The following is a 17810-nucleotide window of genomic DNA, read 5'->3' as shown; positions in this document are numbered from 1 at the left end:
GATTACACAGACAGAGGGAGGGGGGATATGCTCTGCTCATTGTATCAACCAGTGAAAAGACATCACTGAGGGACTGTGGAAATAGTCACCAGAGTCCCTCAGGCTAATTAGCATAGTTTTAAAAGTTGATTTTAGAAGAACACAGGCCATGGATAACAAATATAAGAAGATTACTACAGTCACACTGTCTGGATCTATGAGTAAGTGCCCCTGGATTTTGATGGTAGATTTCCTTTAAGTTAATTCAAAAGTGTGATTGATGATTTACATGATTGATTTTCCAGAACCTATAAAAACTAGTATACTGCAAATGTCTTCTTTACCTGAGCACGTTGGCCATAGCGTAACAAAATGAGAGAAACAACATCATACTATTTCTCCCTTCCCTCTGGTGTATAGACCTGTCACTGAAAGTCAGGTTCCCTGTCTGTTTTATGGCATACCAAAATCCTACCACTTTATTGTTGGTCACAAACTGGTGACAAATATAAAACATGTCAAATATATTGGAATATTTATCATCATTGTACAGTAAATCTCAGTGAAGAGAAAGATTTATCCACTACTGGCTATACCTGGATTGTTACTGGATCACCAAAATGTAAGTCAGATGAAATATTCTTTTTTTCTGTGTTTCTTGTAAATAGAACATGTAGCCTTAAAATCATTGTCACAGTCTACTTATAATGCTCAAGACTGTACAAAATGAAATAAGTTCAAAGTGCGATCAGCAAAGAAAGGTTATTATGTCCTAAGGGATGCATTGTTTGGAGTTTGAAAGGCTGCAGTTTGAAGGTCTTTTCTCATCAGTTCTCTGCTGTGCAATTTACTTTAGCTATTATTTGTAACTACTGTTCTTGAGAAATTTCTTGCTGAAAACATATGTTATATCTTGGATCAACCTCGGCAATGAAATTGTTTTATGTCTAAGAAGCCAGAAAAAAATAGTTCTTCAGCTTTTGTCTTGACTGATGTTGTTATACACACAAATGACCCTTTTAGAAAAAGCAGTCTGTGTGCATTCATGGGATGTTCAATTTGGAAAATAGGAAATATCACATACATTTTCAGGAACAGTGCTGTTTCCACTTTAGAAAACAGTTTATTCTTTAAGAGAAAAACTGCTAAATCGACTTTATGGAAACCGTGTGTATTTAGAGTTTATAACAATAAGGCTACATTCACACGGCCATATGGGGACGCTTATGTATATATATGCCGTATATACGCCCCCATAGATGGCAATTGGCGCACTACACTGTAAGGGAGCGGCATGGTAAAGCACTTGTGCAGCACCATACCATTCCGTAGCCGGGAGAAAGATAGGATGTGTCCTATCTTTCCACGTAATATGGTGCCATGCACCATACATCGCTATGGAGAGGGGCGGGGTGAGCACCTCCTTTCCTGTGCGCTCCTCCCTCCTCCTTTCCTGGGCGCTGCCATGTGCCCGCTGTGCTACGGTACGATGCGCACACTTTTGCGTGAATGTAGCCTATAGCTCATGTATAGATGTATGCCCATGTGATACCAAGCAGCATGCACTCTACCTTATTATCATGACTTTTTGCATCTTGGATTCACATTTACAGTCATTGGTGTCAAAGAAAACAATTATCCTTCAAGGCAATTTTTTGCATTTGATTATTCATATCATAATTAGCTGTAATATGGATACATATATCAATACAATCTGATAATGGATAAATAATTTGCAACAATCTTGTCCCAGTCTTAATCTTAAACTGTCCTATAAACTTTCAATCTAAAATATGAATCCATACAAAATGCTTTAGGTTTCAATGAAAAGCAAGAAAAATAATATGCAATGAAACTGCAAACTCCTGAAATAATTACAAGTAAAAGCTGAACAATGTTCCAGCTTAATGTGGTTTGCTAATGCAGCAGTTATTAGATATTGTAATACCAGCATTTAAAGTCAATACATTCACTGTGGAAATATGCAAATCAAATTACTTTTGAACAGAGAGTGGCACATTCCATGGTATTGTGGCAGTAATCATTTCCTATTATAATTTAATAAGTTACGGTACCTTCACACCTTTCAAAACATCATGACATAAAATCATTACAATACAGAAGTGATTGAAGCTTTGTTTAACCTATTATATAGCATTTGTGTTAAGTGTTTTTTTAAATCGGGCTCTATTATAGCACTTATTAGATATAAATATGTAAGCACTAAAGTTGTTGGGTACAGGGTCTACCTTTTATTTATCCCAAATAGCTACATATTTTTTATTTATCATTAGTAGCATCCACAAGTAATAAGGCTCTTTCAGACACCTTAACAGCGAGGCCTATTTTTGCCTTAGGACAGAGCAGTTTTTTCTTTCTTTTTTCATACTTTAATTCCAAAAGACAAAACTTTTTGTTTTCAACTGGCAAATGAGAGTTTGTTTTTTGCAGTAAGAGTTGTGTTTTCCAATGGCTCATGGTAAAATATCATAAAAACAATTAAGAAGAAACTAGAGATGAACGAACATGCTCGTCCGAGCTTGATGCTTCGCCCGCTCGAGAAAATGGCAGCTCCCGCCGTTTTGCTTTTTGGCGGCCAGAAACAGAGCCAATCACAAGCCAGGAGACTCTGCACTCCACCCAGCATGACGTGGTACCCTTACACGTCGATAGCAGTGGTTGGCTGGCCAGATCAGGTGACCCTGGGATAGACTAGCCGCTGCCCGCGCTGCTCGGATCATTCTGTGTCTGGATGCCGCTAGGGAGAGAGCTGCTGCTGTTCAGGGAAAGCGTTAGGGTGTTCTATTAGCTTACTGTTAGGCAGGAGTGATTCTCCAAGAACCCAACAGCCCTTCTTAGGGCTACAATAACGTTATACTTTTTTTTTTTTATTTGCAGCTAGTACCATATTGTGAGGAATTTGCAGGGGGACTTGCTACCATTGTGTTTAGCTCTTAGTGACACACATATCCACCTCAAACACCAAAGTGGGAAAATTTATTAGGGGTTTGATTTCAATTAGGCACAGTCTGCCATTTACTTTTTATTTTACGTTTATTTTTTTAATAACTCAGTGTCATCTCATCTTGTATAGTAGTGTGCTTTCATACTTGGCTAGAAAATAGCCATAGGAGAATCCAAACGGCTTACTTACGCCTACAGTAGCGTTATATATATTTGATTTCTGGTTGATCTGCTGGTGGCTGTACTTGCTGCAGTGCATCTACTAGCAAATTGGGAGCAATTTGTAGTGAGACTTGTGAACGCTGTGTTTTGCGCTTAGTGACGCACATATCCATTGCAAAGACCGAAGTGGGAAAATTTATTAGGGGTTGGATTTCAATTAGGCACAGTCTGCCATTTCCTTTTTTATTTTACGTTTATTTTGTTTAATAACTCAGCGTCATCTCATCTGGCATAGTAGTGTGCTTTCATACTTGGCTAGAAAATAGCCATAGGAGAATCCAAACGGCTTACTTACGCCTACAGTAGCGTTATATATATTTGATTTCTGGTTGATCTGCTGGTGGCTGTACTTGCTGCAGTGCATCTACTAGCAAATTGTGAGCAATTTGTAGTGAGACTTGCGACCGCTGTGTTTTGCGCTTAGTGACGCACATATCCATTGCAAAGACCGAAGTGGGAAAATTTATTAGGGGTTGGATTTCAATTAGGCACAGTCTGCCATTTCCTTTTTTATTTTACGTTTATTTTGTTTAATAACTCAGCGTCATCTCATCTGGCATAGTAGTGTGCTTTCATACTTGGCTAGAAAATAGCCATAGCAATAGGATAGCATCGTTTGGTTTTAAAAACTAAAAAACACAAAAAAAAACAAAAAAACTCAAAAAAAAGTTTAAAAAAAATTAAAGTTATAACTCTCATTTTTAAAATGTTTAACCCGAGGGCTAGGGGTAGAGGACGAGGGCGGGGACGTGGGCGTCCAACTACTGCAGGGGTCAGAGGCCGTGGTCCTGGCCGGGGTGAGGCACCACCTGCTTATGAGGGAGCAGGTGAACGCCGCAGAGCTACACTCCCTAGGTTCATCATGTCTCAAGTTACTGGGACTCGTGGTAGAGCACTGTTGAGGCCAGAACAGTGCGAACAGGTGATGTCGTGGATTGCCGACAATGCTTCGAGCAATTTGTCCACCAGTCAGTCTTCCACGCAGTCCACCCATGTCACCGAAATCGGCACTCCTCCAGCTCCTGCACCTCAGCCTCCTCCCCCCCAGTCTGCCCCCTCCCAGGAAAATTTGCCATTTGAACCGGCATACTCTGAGGAACTGTTTTCTGGACCCTTCCCACACTCACAAACCACTTGTCCGGTTGCTGCTGAGCAATTTTCCGATGCCCAGGTTTTCCACCAGTCGCAGTCTGTGGGTGATGATGACCTTCTTGACGTAGTGGAAGAAGTGTCTAAAGAGGTGTCCGACGATGAGGAGACACGGTTGTCAGACAGTGGGGAAGTTGTTGTCAGGGCAGGAAGTCCGAGGGGGGAGCAGACTGAGGGATCGGAGGATGATGAGGTGACAGACCCAAGCTGGGTTGATAGGCCGGGTGAACACAGTGCTTCTGAGACAGAGGAGAGTCCTCGACCAGAACAGGTTGGAAGAGGCAGTGGTGGGGCCAGACGGAGAGGCAGGGCCAGAGCTGGTGCATCAGCGCCAAATGTGTCAACTAGTGAAGCTCCCGTGGCGAGGGCTCCTGCGGCGAGGGCTAGATTTTCCGAAGTCTGGAGGTTCTTTAAGGAAACACCGGATGACCGACGGACTGTGGTGTGCAACATTTGCCAAACCAGGATCAGCAGGGGTTCCACCACTACTAGCTTAACTACCACCAGTATGCGCAGGCATATGAATGCTAAACACCCGACTCAGTGGCAACAAGCCCGTTCACCTCCGGCCGTGCACACCACTGCTCCTTCCCCTGTGTCAGCTGATAGTCAGCCCCCTGCCCAGGACCCTGCCACAAAAACCCCATCGTCGCCTCCACGATCCTCCACAGCATCCACCAGCGTTCAGCTCTCCATACCCCAGACGCTGGAGCGGAAACGCAAGTATAGTGCAACCCACCCGCACGCCCAAGCCCTTAATGTCCACATCTCCAGATTGCTTAGCCTGGAGATGCTGCCCTATAGGCTAGTAGAGACCGAGGCCTTTCGCAACCTCATGGCGGCGGCCGCCCCTCGGTATTCGGTCCCCAGCCGCCACTACTTTTCCCGATGTGCCGTCCCAGCCCTGCACCAGCACGTGTCAGACAACATCATCCGTGCCCTGACCAACGCCGTTTCTGACAAGGTCCACCTGACCACGGACACGTGGACGAGTGCTGCCGGGCAGGGCCACTATATATCGCTGACGGCACATTGGGTTAACTTGGTGGAGGCTGGGACCGAGTCTGACCCTGCGGCTGGTCATATACTGCCGACGCCGAGGATTGCGGGGCCTACCTCGGTTCAGGTGTTTCAGGCCTACTATGCCTCCTCCTCCTCCCACCCCTCCTCCACCTCCTCCTCCAAACTACCATCCGTGGGCATGGCGCCATCAGTCGGTAACTCTAGGCACAGCAGCAGTGCCGTCGCTAAGCGACAGCAGGCGGTGCTCAAACTGCTGAGCCTAGGCGATAAAATGCACACCGCCCAAGAGCTATTACAGGGCATCACGGCGCAGACTGATCTGTGGCTGGCACCGCTGAACCTGAAGCCAGGCATGGTTGTGTGTGACAACGGCCGTAACCTGGTGGCGGCTCTGCAACTCGGCAGACTGACACATGTGCCATGCCTGGCCCATGTGTTAAATCTGATAGTTCAGCGTTTCCTCTAGACATACCCCAATCTGTCTGATTTGCTCACGAAGGTGCGCCGCATCTGTGCGCATTTCAGGAAGTCCAGCACAGATGCTGCCACTCTCAGGGCAGCGCAGCGCCGCCTCCAACTGCCCGCTCACTGACTGTTGTGCGACGTGCCCACGAGGTGGAATTCCACACTGACCATGTTATCCAGAGTTTACCAGCAGCGCCGAGCGATTGTAGACTGCCAGATGTCAACTTCCACCAGAACTGGTAGTCAGGTCAGTCAGCTTCCTCAAGTCTACAATGAGGAGTGGACATGGATGTCTGATATCTGTCAGGTGCTGAGTAACTTTGAGGAGTCAACACAGATGGTCAGTGGCGATGCCGCCATCATCAGCCTCACCATCCCGCTGCTTGGCCTGTTGAAAAACTGATCAGCATGAAGTCGGAAGCTTTGCGCTCGTCACAAGAGACGGGGGAAGAAGATTCCCTTGTTGATAGCCAAAGCACCCTTAGGTCTGTTTCTCAGCGCATATCGGAGGAGGTGGAGGTGGAGGAGGATGAGGAGGAAGAGGAGGAGAATGTTGGCGAGACACAAGAGGGGACCATTGTTGAGTCCTTCACTGTTCAGCGTGTATGGGCAGAAGAAGAGGAGTTGGAGGAGTTGGAGGAGGAGGAAATGGACAGTCAGGCCAGTGAGGGGAGTGAATTCTTACGCGTTGGTACTCTGGCGCATATGGCAGATTTCATGCTAGGCTGCCTATCCCGTGACCCTCGCGTTCAAAGAATTTATTCCAGCACCGATTACTGGGTGTTCACTCTCCTGGACCCACGGTACAAGCAAAATCTTTCCACTCTCATCCCTGGAGAGGAAAGGAGTGTGAGAATGCATGAATACCAGCAGGCCCTGGTTCACAAGCTGAAACAGTATTTCCCTTCTGACAGCGCTAGCGGCAGAGTGCGTAGTTCTGCGGGACAAGTAGCGAGGGAGAGTAGGCGAGCAGGCAGCTTGTCCAGCACTGGCAAGGGTACGCTTTACAAGGCTTTTGCCAGCTTTATGTCACCCCAGCAAGACACTGTCACCTGTCCCCAGTCTCGGCGGAGTAGGGCTGATCTTTACAGAAAGATGGTGAGGGAGTACGTAGCTGACCATACCATCGTCCTAAATGATCACACAGCTCCCTACAACTACTGGGTTTCAAAGCTGGACATGTGGCACGAACTGGTGCTGTACGCCTTGGAGGTTCTTGCCTGCCCTGCCGCTAGCGTCTTGTCCGAGCGGGTTTTCAGTGCACCTGGTGGCATCATCACCGATAAGCGTACACGCCTGTCGACTGACAGCGCTGACAGGCTGACGCTTATTAAGATGAATAAAGCCTGGATTTCTCATAATTTCCAATCTCCACCAGGTGAAGGAAGCTCAACCTGAATAATTTATCCACTCCTCCTCCTCCTCATTTTCCTCCTTCTCCTCCTCTTTGTACAGTAAAGCAGAGGAAACTGGCTATTTTTTGACAGGGCCCACTGGCTCTAGCTATAGTACTTTATGCATTTAATTTTTCTGGAGGGCCACCTACCCGGTCCTCTGTTTTAAACAATTTTTGGGAGTGCCACATACAGGCACTCAATCTATTCAATTTTTCTGGAGGGCCACCTACCTGCTCCTCTGGTTTGAAAACTTTTTTGGACTGCCACATACAGGCACTCAATCTATTCCATTTTACTGGAGGGCCACCTACCTGCTCCTCTGGTTTGAAAACATTTTTGGACTGCCACATACAGGCACTCAATCTATTCAATTTTTCTGGAGGGCCACCTACCCGCTCCTCTGGTTTGAAAACTTTTTTGGACTGCCGTCTGCCACATACAGGCACTCAATCTATTCCATTTTACTGGAGGGCCACCTACCTGCTCCTCTGGTTTGAAAACTTTTTTGGACTGCCACATACAGGCACTCAATCTATTTCATTTTTCTGGAGGACCACCTACCCGCTCCTCTGGTTTGAAAACTTTTTTGGACTGCCACATACAGGCACTCAATCTATTTCATTTTTCTGGAGGGCCACCTACCTGCTCCTCTGGTTTGAAAACTTTTTTGGACTGCCACATACAGGCACTATCCAAATTAAATTGTCTCCATAGCAGCCTCCACACGTTGTCTCCATTGCTACCTCCAAAAGTCGTCCATATAGCTGCCTCCATACATCGTCCCCTTATCAAACGAGGTGTGTCAGGCAGAAATTTGGGTTGTTTTCATGGATTCCACATCAAAGTTGTTAACTTTGTCGCCACCCTGCTGTGTTATCCACAAAATATACTGGCAAACTTTTATCATTTACCAATATTATTTCAGCGCTTCTTGCGCATCTGTTTACATTCCCCTCACCCGCCATATCCCAAACTTATAAGAACGCTACTACACTTGATCTTATACAAAAGGTTCTTAGAAGTGCTGTTTGGGGAGTAGCCTAGAGACAGGGGCTTGGATTGGCGAAAGCTCGCCTGGCAGCGGAGCGCCCTCTCCATGCCCAGATCCAACTAACATAGTTTTAACTGCAGCACCTTTAATCTACTACTAGTTCACTGCCTCCATACATGGTCCCCTTATCAAACGAGCTGTGTCAGGCAGAATTTTGGGTTGTTTTCATGGCTTCCATGTTAACTTTGTCGCCACCCTGCTGTGTAATCCACAAAATATACTGGCAAACTTTTATCATGTACCGATATTATTTGAGCGCTTCTTGCTCACCTCCTTTGGTTCCTCTCTGCCACCCATTGGTTTGAAGCCTGAGTCCATTTAGAGCATGTCGCCATGCCACTCTCTAGCCTGCCGCTGCTGCCGCTGCCTCTGCATGCCGTCCCCTATAGTGTCAGGGTCAATTATTGGATGTTTTACATGCTATCTAGCTTCATTCTGTCACTCTGTCATGGCCATGCTGTTGCCCATAATTTTGGCATAATGGTGCTATTAAGCAGCCTCAGAGGCATCCATGCATGCTGCCCCTGCTGTTTCCTGTCCATTTCCGTGGTGTTTCCATCCTTTTCTGAGGTTCCCAGGTGTTTGGCCAAGCTTCCCTGTGCAGAGCCTTGGTCCCCTTGAAAAATGCTCGAGTCTCCCATTGACTTCAATGGGGCTCGTTATTCGAGACGAGCACTCGAGCATCGGGAAAAGTTCGTCTCGAATAACGAGTACCCGAGCATTTTAGTGCTCGCTCATCTCTAGAAGAAACCAAACATGCACTGGTTTTCTTATGTATACTTTTTTGGGGAAAATTCATGTGTATCTGTTGCTATATCTTTTTAATTCCTCAAGCAAAAGAGCATTATTAGCGCTTATTTATTGTGGGTTAATGGTTAGATTGGTAGTATTTGGGGGGACATCTGACTTTTTGAGCACTTTTATTATAATGTTTTGGGAGATAGTAAGCACTAAAATATGAAGTTTGGAATAGTTTTTTGTTTTTATTTTTATGCCCTTCCAGATTTCATAGCTGATGATTGATCATTTGCCTATTAGCTCCGCCCCTGTCATGTGTTGATGCCTGCAGGCGCAGAGCGTTGATGTCATCATCTGCTGGCATCACAGCACAGAGGATAATAAGAAGAGGAGAGCTGCTGGGGAACAGACAGGTGAGTATGTGGTGTTCATTTTTTTTCTTAAAAAAAAAAGGTCAGATTATGAGGAGAAATGAGAGGAGTCCACAATATGAGGAGGAGATCAAAGGGTCCAAAATATGAAGGGGAGATGACGGGTCACAACATGACAGGGAGGTGAGAGGCCACAATATGAGGAGGAGATGAGAGGGTCCACAGAATTACGGGGAGGTGAAAGGCCACAATATGAGGGGGAATTGAGAGGTCACAATATGAGGGGGAGATGTGGGTCCACAATAGGAGCTGACAGAAGAACTGATTGCTTTCAATAGGTCCTACCTAATGCTGAACCTTATATCCACGTTCACAAGATTGAATTATATTCTGAATGCAGACTTTGCAGGAGGAGATTATCCAGATGCGCCTAAAATGCATTTTAAAACAGAATTCAACTGCATCTTGTGCACATGGTCTTAAGCTGCATTCACATTATGGGGCACATTTACTAAAAACAGTTGCCTGTGTAGGGTGCCAGATTCATGATTGCTGGCACCCATTCTTCATTAATCTGGCAACCTCTGCACTGCTCCGACAGAGTATACCAACTTTTTTTTGGTGCACCTTTAACATGGGGCATGCAAAACAATTTTGTCGGTCTTAAATTCCAACTGAACACCGAAACGCCCCATTCAGTGACAAAAGGGTCATGTGTGACACATATATGTCTCGGACACTTCTTGAATACCTGTGCAAGCAGTTTGCACTAGAAAGAATGTTCAAAGTCTGCCAGAAAAAAGGCGCACAGCCCTTAGTAAGTGTGCCCCTACGTGTTTACATTGCGTTTTAAAATACATTGCAAAACACATCTTAAAATAAATCCATGTAGCAGTAGGTGGGCCCCCAGAAATGAAAATGCAATATGTCTGGAAGGACAGCAGAGATGATTTTCTTTTGAAAAAAAAACTGTGCTTCCAGGGAGTGTGCTGATGTTAAGAAATTTTACTACAGAGCCATTCCTTGAAGCTGGACCCACTTCCTGCTAAGCCACATATCCTGGTCTTCAGCAAATCTGCTAACAAGGCCATATTTCCTGAACTAACATGTAACTACACTCTCATATTCTACACTAAATATACATGTATTTATACTACATCTACAGTAGCGAGTATTGTTTAATCTAATGAACCGGAAAGGGAATGTTTTTATGAATATATTTGAGCCACTTTGATCTTTCTAGGTTTATGCTTCCAGCAAATTAAGGCTCAATTTATGGATTACCATATACTGAACTAATCAAGTAGCTAAGGGCCTTTAATGTGAAATAGACAGACTGAATGGATGTTACATGATCGTCTGATAAGCTAAACAGATGTTCTCATCTCTGCTTCCAGTATAAATGAACTTCAATGTATTACTAATTAGATAGAATAAAAGCTCATTGTCATTGTTAGACTTTCTCACAGTTCAGTGTCAAGGCTGTCTAGCTTTGGTTACAAAATGCCATTTGATCTGTTGCTTATTTGAGACTTGTTTCAGATGTGCCTATGATTCTTCAGCAGAGTGATGGGTGTCATATGAACCTGCAGAGCTTGTAAGTAGTGTTTTATGTTTGCAATAAAACATGCAGCAAGTATGCGTGTACCATCTTTTTGTGGTTTCTCTGACTTAGAGTGTGCAGCACAACTCTGTTGGACTCTGCAAGATAAATGTTGCGTACAATCCAACTGACAAACACAGGCAGATGTGGGCCCTGCACAGCAATCCATAAAAACTGGGTACATGGACACTGTATAAGTCATATGCTATTCACAAGAAAGATGTGCCATAACAACTCAAGAAGTGCTTATAAAGCCCAACTGTGCACTGGAACGCCCCTTTCAGTGGCATATTTTGTGTCGCTATGAGTATAGTGAAGCCATGACACAAATGTGTCGTGGGCGCTTAATAAATACACGTTTAAGAAGTTTGCACTGAAAAGAACATGCCAGACAAAAAAGTGGTTCATAGGGCTTTAATAAATTTGGGCCAAAGTATCATTAACTAAAATACATTTTTTTTCAAGTTTTCATATTAATTTTAATTCATATATTTTAGAAATTTTGAGATGATTCTTGAAAATTTTCACCATCTACCAAACCCCAACCAGTCAGTACCAGAATATTACTGCCCATGGCCCAAGGCCTATGAATCTGCTGTAATGCATATCACTAAATGCTGTTACTAGAGCTTAGGCCCCATAATTACCAAAAAAATAGAAAATAAAAACTACAATAAAGTGGAAATTCCTTTAAAGATCAATTCAGAAACTGCAGTACTTGTCTGAATGTCGCAGTCTCCTAAAACAACTGGAGGAGCCGGGTGTCAAAACTGCAATGATCTTATATTGATGGCACATTTAGAAAGAAAAATTAAAAAATGCTAAAAGTTCATAATGGCCCAATGTAGTTTTCTGGCCATTGCTAGTTTGAGGCTGTCGGGCTCGTTGTATTATGTTTTTGGACTGCTGTAGAAGAATTCTGTCCATATTTACTACAAATTGCTGAATGTTCTCTAAGATACATTGAGTTACATTTTCATTAACATCCTTCAGCCCGTGATTTTGCATTCAGTGAATGGCAGTTCGTTTAATTACATTGAAACAAATTAACTGTATCTTATATTTTATTTACAAAGTAATGTGATTTATACTCACACATTTTACTATCTGTTTTACATCTACTAATTGTGTTTTGTGGTTTTGTATCTGATGGCTGTAAGGAACCAGGTATTGTATTTCACTAAACACCATCACAGCAGCCTTGATGTCTCTTTTCATTCTATTTGTTCAGATCAAAACTGGGCTGCAATCACAGGTGAAATAAGGCAAATAGTGTATTGATTTTTAGCAGCACACACATTTTAGGTGAGGGTGAATAGAATCTTTTAATGTATAAGTCAAATCGGCAATGATCCAAAGGCAATGAATTATTAATATGAGCATTGTGGTAACATAGTAGACTTGCCCTGTCTAGACTCCAGAAATGTGAGACTAAACAAAGGTAATCCCTCTGTCACCCAAATGTATTGTGAAGGAATCAGCTAATTTTTCAGTCTATGCTTGACTGCCATCAGGCAATGAATCAAATTAAGATAAGAAATAATCCAAGGACTGATGGCACTCAGTGGAAAATATATCTCAAAATGACAGTACTGATAATTTAAAGGCCATTGTTACAAGTTAACCTCAGGTTACCGGATCTTCCTGGCATTGACTGTAGCATAGCACAGTTTATAAGCATGACACTGCCGCTCTGCCATGCAATACAAGAATGCATTCTGCTTCATTATAAAGAAACACACAGTGCAACACTACTCAGTCACTAGCGCTTTATATATTGTGTAAATGTTCCTATTCTTTATACACTGAATGAATATAGTGGAACTCAGTTCTTTCAATGAACGGTTTACACTTACACATCTTTTACTATGCCATTACTTTGCATATAAATAGGAAAGGGAAACACTGAATAGAATCAAGTGGCAGCAATAAGATTACCTTGTTAAAGCTACTTTCACATGTCAATAACAAGGCCACAAATTAGGATTTGTCTTACAGTTCAGCACCTGGCCTCCTTGTGTTTCTGTCGATAAGAACTTGGATCACCATAAAATGTTATGGTTATCTAGGTTAACTTCAATATAACAGTGAATGCCAGAAAGTCCAGGTTTTGCAAATACTTTTGCAATTTACTCAACTGAAAAAAAAAAACAATATAAAAAAAATAGCTAGAAAATGCTACTTGGTTGGGGGCCATGTAACATCGATTGTAAAGATGCATAGGTCATAACATTTTTACCATCACATCTATAATATGCCTTTCAAGATTGGTATCTACAATTAAAGTAAAATACTTTACATCCAAGGAATATTGTGGCTTCATGGAATACAATGGATCCTTCCCATTATGGTGAATCAACACCCATACAGATTTGCCATCTTCAGCAATATTTTTCAGTCCAAACAAGGCTCCCCATATCAAGTTTCCTACTTCACTGAGCAGTTCTGTAGAGAACAACATGTTCACAGTGCAGACTATTTCTTCAAAATGATATATTCCTTTTATTGCTGTACTCACAAGTTACTTTTTAAAGTGAAAAAACAAAAACAAAAAAACAGCTTGAAATGCTATTTGGTTGAGGACAATGTAATATTGATTGTAAGGATACTACAAAATAGTTATATCAATATGTCTATGGGCCATAATATACCATTATTGGGAGTACACTATATTGATACTTGGGGGAGGGGATATATATTCTAATAATCAAATAAAATGTGCAAATTTTAAAATTGATATATTCAATATCAATATATTCTATTATATATTCTATATAAATTTATACTATACGGGTCATGATATGTAAATAAACATGTTTAAAGAAATTATGTATTACAATAATTTAATGATGAAGTATCTCTAAAAACTGAATGAGGGCCTTTCATTGGGGTATATGAAGAGGACTGTTAACTGTTTAAGTGCTGTGATCAAACTTGACAGGAGCATTTAAATGAGAGCTGTGCATGGGCACCTCCATCTTGGATGTTATCAGCACCCACCTGTGATGTCATTGGGGGCACTGACCCCACACCCTTACCAAGGATCCCATGGCCATTGAAGTATCTATAATACATCACTGCCCCTAGTATGAAAAACAGATTCACCACTCTTTTATTCTATTAAAAAGAAATAAATAAATATTAACATGTTTAGTGTCACTGCATCCAAAGATTCTGTCTATATCAAAATTAAAATGAACCCCATAATAGAAAAACCTCCAAATGTCTGAATCTAATTTTTTTTTCATGAAATAACAAACCCTATACAAATTGGGTATCTCTGTGATTGTGCTGCCCAAAACAATAATGGGGAGGTGTCATTTGCAGTACACTGTAAATATGAACCACCAACAAAACGGCACTACTGGTTTTATTTGTCAATTGTACTGCATTTGTAATTTTTTTACCGCATGGAATATAAACCCATTCCTGACGTGCACTGTAAAAGTACATTGTGGTTGCAAGGTATTTTCCCTACCAGCTGGTGTTGGCTCATGAGGGGAAATGGAACCATAAAAAACGAACATTCTTCACTAAAACCTGCAACTGGAGATTCCTCCGAACATGGGTGGCAACCCCTTACAAGCCGTGGTCAAGCATGACCGCAGCGTGTAAGGGCCTACTGATGTAAATCGGACAACCCCCATCCACCAACGACAGCCCTGGGATTAGACGACTGTCCCATGGGCTGCACGATCTTCTTAGAGCAGCACAATCAGCAAATTAACATAACATTTGTGTTATGAGCTTTAATGAGCTATCAGAGGATCACTTGTTAAAGCCAACCTGTCAAAAAAAGTTTTAAAACAATAAAGTTAAAAAATAAATAAATAAATAAATAAAGTGGAAGTCCCCTAAACACCCCCATTCTCTATACATACATATCAAATAAAGAACCAAAAACACACATACCGTATTTCTCCAAAAATAAGACTGTGTATTATATATAGTTTTTAGGCCTTATTTTCAGGGGATGTCTTATTTTCCATGAACAAGAAATCATATTTATTGTTGTACAAGAAATCAACAACTTCTGTAACATCCTTATAACTCTCCAAACTCTGAATTTCATGCTGACTCCATTTCTATTGGAATCATTGGCCCCAAATGTCTTATGTTTAGCAATAGCACTTTATTTAAAGGGGTATTCCAGGAATAAGCATAATTCATATACAAATAGGTCCTAAAATCTAATATCTACTTATACTAATGTATGCTAGGTCTAAAAAAAGACCTAGCGGCAGTCATTGCTACAGCTCCCCCCAGAGCTGTAGCAATGACTGCCGCTAGGTCTTTTTTTCAAGGGAGGCCTTATATTTCTAGGCTTGGATAAAATTGCACTAGGTCTTATTGTTAAAGAATGTCTTATTTTCGGGATAATGGTATTTTAGAGGGAGAGGCAGTAAAATAATGAAATAATTACTCCAATTCTGCTTCCTTCTCCGCTAGTGCAAGGTTTATGGTTTGTGAACAGGGGCTTATCCCTTATATCAGGGATAAGAGTATAAGAATTACGCCTGGATTTCTGTTGGTGGCTGGGCTCTGGTTAGGGACGTAAGTGTTGAAAATATTTACAAGAACTGATAACAATAACCCCACCCCACACACTATGGATATAACAGTAGCTCGTAGAAGAGACTGGCGGGTCTGGTCCCAAATAAACTTGAGGTACTGCACCAAATCTTCTACCGCAGGGACATCGCAGGGAGTAGACAACGGGAAAGGCAGGCAAGCAATACGTCCATAGACCACAAAGAACGGAGCCGAGACGGTAGACCCAGAGTCCAGGGAATTGTAGGAGAACTCAGCCCAAGGTAGCAGGTCAGCCCAGTTGTCTTGATTGTCTGAAATGAAGTGACGGAGGTAGCAGCCCAAAGTCTGGTTCAGCCTCTCCACTTGACCATTAGACTGTGGGTGGTAGGCAGAGGAAAAATCAAGGATGACCTGCAGTTGGTTACATAAGGAACCCCAGAATTTTGATACAAACTGGACTCCTCGATTGGACACGATGTGTAGCAGAAGACCATGCAGCCGGAAGATGTGTTTGAAGAATAGACTGGCAAGCTGAGGAGAGGTCGGAAGACTTGGAAGGGGAACAAAATGGGACATCTTTGAAAAGCGTTCCGTCACCACCCAGATGACAGTACTGCCGGAGGAGACAGGCAGATCGGTGACAAAGTCCATAGCCACATGGGACCACGGGCAACTGAGTATCATCAACAGCAGTAACAGTCCAGCCTGTTTGAAATGGGAGGCTTTGTTGCGGGCACAGGAAGAGCAGGATCCCACAAACTCCCGAACATCTTTGACCAGGTCTGGCCACCAGTAGTAGCGGGAGATGAGGGCCACGGTGCTTTGCACCCCAGGATGCCCAGCCACATGAGAAGAATGTCCCCAAGATAAAATCCTGCTTCAGAGAGCAGGTCTAACATACGTCTTGCCGGGAGGTAGCTGAGGAAGATCCACTGGAGCTGCAACAACAAGCTGGTCTGGAGAAATAATGTGTCAAGGAGCTGGTTCTTCTCTGACAACATCCAAAGCCCGGGACAGGGCATCAGCCTTGACATTCTTGTCAGCCGGATGAAAATGGATCAGCAGGTCAAAACGGGAAAAGGACAAGGACCACTGGGCTTGCCTGGGGTTCGGGCGCTGAGCTGTCTGGAGGTATAACAAGTTCTTGTGGTCAGTGTACACACTCACGGGATGGAGAGCACCTTCTAGAAGTTTCCGCCATACTTCTAGTGCCAGCTTGATGGCCAACAGCTCTCCAATTGAATAATTTCTCTCAGCTGGGGAAAAGCTTTTTGAAAAGAAGCCGCATGTGGAAGTTCGGCCCTCTGGCCCTTTCTGGGAGAGCACCCCTCCAGCTCCTACGGAGGATGCATCCACCTCAAGATAAAAAGGCTTGTTGGTATCAAGCCTAGAAAGGGCTGGAGCCAAGGCAAATGCAGACTTCAACAGCCATAGGAGACCAGGCACGTGGATTGGCACCCTTCTTAGTGTGTGCCACAATGGGAGACATGACAGTGGAAAAGTGGGGAATGAACTGTAAATAATAATTCGCAAACCTCAGGAACCTCTGTAAGGCTCGGAGGCCTTCTGGGCGTGGCCATTGAAGAACAGCAGACAATTTTGTGGGAACCATCTGAAGGCCTGGATCGGAAATTATGTAACCAAGGAATGGAAGACTGTGCTGATTAAACTGGCATTTCTCCAGTTTGCCGTACAGATGGTTTGCACGAAGTCGACCAAGAACTAGACATACGTGTGTCAGATGGGATTCAAGGTCTGGAGAGTATACCAAGATGTGGTCCAGGTAGACCACAATCCCGGAAAAAATGTCATTCACAAATTCTTGAAAGATGGAAGGGGTGTTACACAATCCGAAAGGCATTATTAAATATTCAAAATGCCCGTCACGGGTATTAAACGCCGTCTTCCACTCGTCACCTTTGCGGATCCGGATGAGACTGTAGGCACCCCGAAGATCCAGCTTGGAGAACACCCTGGAACCGCGTAGGTGATCCAAAAGTTCCGTAATCATCGGCAGAGGGTAGCGATTTTTGACTGTGATCTTGTTCAGTCCTTGATAGTCTATAAGGGGACATAAGGAGCTGTCGTTCTTGATGACAAAGAAATAACCTGCACCAACCTTAGAGGACTTGCGTATGAAACCCCTCTTCAGGTTCTCCTTGATGTATTCAGACATGGCAGCCGTCTCTTGAACCGAAAGTGGATAGACAGAACCTCTTTGAGGAGTGGTGCCACAGGGCAATCGTAGGGACTATGTGGAGGCAAGGTCTCTGCTTGTTTTTTAGAAAAAAAGTCAGAAAAGTCCCGGTAACAAG

The sequence above is a fragment of the Engystomops pustulosus genome, chromosome 4, assembly GCF_040894005.1.
Source record: "Engystomops pustulosus chromosome 4, aEngPut4.maternal, whole genome shotgun sequence".
In the NCBI taxonomy this organism is placed as follows: Eukaryota; Metazoa; Chordata; class Amphibia; order Anura; family Leptodactylidae; genus Engystomops; species Engystomops pustulosus.
This window is presented reverse-complemented; position numbering follows the sequence as displayed.